Raw genomic sequence first — 4,110 nt, 5'->3', positions numbered from 1 at the left:
GATTACCGTAGAGGGTCATTCCATGCAAATTACCTTCTGTTTCCCATTGAGGTGTAAACTAGCCACCCAGATACCAATTGTTTGTACATGCATCCACTTGGGGGATGTTTTATCTTGGTTTTGTATTTAAAGGATTGCAGCAAAAGGGTCGGCGTGATTCTGTAGTCGGAGAGCCCATAGTATGGAGTGTGTCCACACACTTCACACTATGTCTTTTTCTAAAAAGGTCAGGTATGCATTTTACTCTTAGATTCGTCTTTGAGAATTTGATGTCTTGTATTGATTTGATATCGTTGAATTTGCTGTGGAGATAATTGGCATAATACATATTTACCTGACTGATAATAAATTGTTACATTTGACTTATTCTGATTTACTCTGAAATTATTTCCTCAAGTAGATTAAGTGAAGGCGTATGTCTCCGCAAATCTGCATCCAGGGTTATGTGCATACTAAGATCTCAGGATTAGATGCATCAGGTGAGATTATAGGTTTATGACTAACCACTGGACCTTAGTCTAAGTTGTACTCAGTTACGTTAACCATGTATATGATTTCAGAGTTAATTAAGTTGTACGAAGTTATATTAGCTATCGGGGTCTAGACAAGGCATTCTAGAAGAACCGCTGATTAATGCCTGGAGTGTTAATTAAGTCGTACATAGCTATATTAACTATCTGGGTCTAGATAAGGAGTTCTAGAAAAAGTGGTTTAAGTAGGTGAACATACTCTAGGCCTCAATATTTGGCACACAAACCTCAAGAATGGTGGCAATCAACAAATGTAAAAAAAGATGAGCTCTTTACATCACAGCACAACACTAAAAATAATGACAAAGCAACAGCAAAAGAAGTTTTAAATGAAGCCAACAAACAACAAAAACAACAGTAACTGTATTATTTAGTCATGCTGCAATGCATGCTGGGAACTCACAAAGCCTTAACATTTCAGCAATATGAAATTATTTTTTCAGAAGAACGTTTGACTAGTTGGGACTAGGGCCTGTCAGAGACAATCTTTATATCCGTCTTTTGTGAAAGTAAACTCACTATGTGCTTCAGGAAAATGTCTGCATACTTTACAAAAAATAGTAGGGTATCTCTTGTTTTGCTATATTCAATCCACTTTAACTTCAGTCAGGATCTCTTAAGTCAACAAGAACCCATAGACAAGCATTTAAATCAACTTTTTATTAGCATGTTTACTAAAGTTACATTTGGCAGTATGGCTCTGTTCCAAGTTTCCTGTCCTTTTCATGAGCTCCACGAAAGCCAGGACAGGGAAAAGCAGTCACTTCAGGGGCAACCCTCCTATTTTAATAATAGGAGAATAGCACAAAAAAGACCCCCAGAACAGAGCATGCAACAATGACGATAGAATGACATTGTTTAAGTTAAGCACAGTTAAAGGAGGAGATGGGGAGGAGGTGGGTTGCAAGCAGCGTAATAGAGAAAGCAGCAAAGCAAGCAGACAGAAGAGGTGTTTAAGTAAGGCGCCCTGTTTGAGATTTGCCAATTGCAAGCTTAGGAGTCGGATCAGCTGATAGGGGCCGGGTTTCAATTTCGCCAGTCAGCTGATAGCGGAGCTTGACTACGAGGCCTGCCTGAACTAACGCAGAATGCTTGATTTTTACATCAGAGTGCGCACGCGTCTTTCACGCAGCATACAGCGCTGTTGTGCATTCTGACCAGTTGATGGGAAAAGTATTCTTAAAATGCATTCAAAATTCGGAATAATTTGTAATATATAATTATTCACGGTATTTAGAAGTGCCCACGATAACAATATCGTGCATATCAATTACCGTGATATACCGCGTTACCGAAAACCGGCACAAGTCTAGTTGGGACAACATTTGGGGTAATTCTGTTGGTCTGACAAGGGTTTTTATGTAGTTTCAAGAAAAGTGAGAAATTTGAGACTCAAAAGGATTCGTAAACTGGAAAATATGCATTTGCATGTTTTTATAGTGTAGAGAGGCAGCTACATGTCTGTATCTTCTCTCTTTCTTTATTAGAGTTTGCACCAGAGGTGTTCAATTCTACTGCTGGAGGACCAATGTCCTGCAACAGTTCCAACACACTTGCCTGGGAGTTTCTAGTGAGTCTGAGGCCCTGTCCTCACGAATACGGGTATTTTCAAAACCGCAGCTTTTTCTATGCGGTTTGCCCGTTCATCCACATGCAAACCCAGCAACAGGTCACTGAAACCGAACATTTTTGAACACTCCTGCCAGGGTGAAGATTTTCAAAAACTCAGTTTTCAGTGTTATCATGTAGACAGCGAAACCGGAGATTTTGGCTTGTGACGTCAGAGCAAGCGCTGTTATCGCCGCCTACTGGAAACTTTTTCAGGCTTCTGATTGGCCAACATGGCTTTACGGTTGACATTATATCGCTACCTGTTGGTTTGGCGTGCTCTTGACAGTGCTTCATAGCATGCTTTTGCGGTTTTATGAGGACAGAGATTTTTTTAGAAAAGGAAGAAAGAAAAACTGTTTATAAAAATACCTGTGTACATGTGGACACGGTCAGAAGACTTTGATTAACTGGTTAAGGTGTGTTTAATTAGGGTTGGAGTTAAACTCTGCAAGACAGTGGCCCTCCAGAAACAGGTTTGGCTTGCACATTCCCAGACCTGTATTCTGCCTTCATCTTTTTTTTTAATGCATATCCTTACCGTGAATGCAGGTTTTTCCCTTCAAACCTTGGCTGATAGGGGCGGGTGTACCGTAAGGGACTCCTTATTCTCTGGATATGTCTTTTCTTGTTCTGAAAAATATATGAATACTGTTTTAAATGACATTCAGAAATGCAACTGATGGTCAAGAACTTAAGTACGCTGGTAAAAATGTGGCCTTAGTTCATAATAACTTGATAATTCAGTATTCTAAACAAGAATTTCAATATAATCATATTTATGTAATAGTTGCTTGATAAATAAGTTAGCACATTTAAACCACACTAGGGTACATGGATACATTAAGAAAGATTAACCTCAACTACTTATTTAGTGAATTGTCATGTATTTTAAAGTGGACCTATTATGCAAAAATCACTTTTATAATGTGTTTGAAAACAGTTGTGTGGCTGCAGTGTGTGAAAACAACCAGCCTATAATGGTAAAAATCCACCCACTCATTTTTTATACAATCCCAATAAATCATGAACCGTCTCCCAGAACAAGAGATTCCAGATTCTCGCCAGTCAACACGTGAGATCATGCAATGATCACAGTGACATCACACCATTCTCATACGGGGATACTCACAGTGTGAGTAATATGTGAGCTCATTGTGAATTCAAAATGTTGAGCAGGTTGAGAGGAGGCAGTTCAAATATCGGTCACCGAGGAGGCTTTCTATATCCTGTTTCTCAACACTATCACAGTGATATCACAGCGCAAGTGCACACTCAGCTAACAGCTTTTTGTTATAAGAACCTTCTCCAAACATACAACTGACTTCCAGACACAGCCTTCGATGAAATCAACTGAAATACAAAAGACATTAAATCTTTCGTGATCTCAGCAGAGAATGATTAACCTGTTAACCTGCACCCCCCATTTTGGGATGTCTGAAAGGTTGCTCCGTCATGCGACGGGCCACACATCAAGTGCTGAAAGGTTGGAACCTTAGACATACTCTATGCTCTCTCAACCGACCCACATACCAGCTGTTATGACTGCATCACTATATTTGAGCCATTTATGTGTCACTGTCTGTTTACTGGAACTGTATGTATTAAATAAAACTGTCTAACGAACTTCCTCTTAATTATGAACTTTATTAACTGTCTTATGACTTCACATTGCAACTGTGAAATCAAAAACCTCTATGTGTGAGAGAGGTTTTGCCTAATGTATCATACGTCAGTGTTGTGGGTGGATGTCTTTGTCTTAAAGGATACTTTCTCTGTGGCAGGCGAGTTGCTGCTGAGCTGACGTCATCTGCTTCATCTGAAGAGGTCACCTGCCCCCCTTCTGCCATCTCATCTTCATCTTCCACTTCATTTGCAAATGCTTCAGAGTTTCTGTCCTCTTCATCACACATGGGCAGTACATGCTCACCATCTGACTCCTGATACAATACTCCTTCCGTAGCTTTTAATT

At 39.7% G+C, this 4,110-nt stretch overlaps 1 protein-coding gene across 1 annotated transcript in view; it reads right to left on the bottom strand.

The window, feature by feature from the left end:
- Window positions 1-2,805, bottom strand: part of LOC107548730 (periphilin-1-like) — a 75,351-nt gene extending 72,546 nt beyond the window's left edge. Inside the window, exon 1 of the mRNA XM_016229531.1 lies at window positions 2,680-2,805. The gene's annotated coding sequence lies outside the window, so the exon portion shown is untranslated. The remainder of the gene's footprint in view (window positions 1-2,679) is intronic.
- Window positions 2,806-4,110: the final 1,305 nt, after the last annotated feature.

This window comes from Sinocyclocheilus grahami, unplaced genomic scaffold (assembly GCF_001515645.1).
Source record: "Sinocyclocheilus grahami isolate Dianchi unplaced genomic scaffold, SAMN03320097.WGS_v1.1 scaffold354.1, whole genome shotgun sequence".
Taxonomy (NCBI): Eukaryota; Metazoa; Chordata; class Actinopteri; order Cypriniformes; family Cyprinidae; genus Sinocyclocheilus; species Sinocyclocheilus grahami.
The sequence above is the reverse complement of the archived record's forward strand: the minus strand, read 5'-3'. Positions and strand labels throughout refer to the sequence as shown.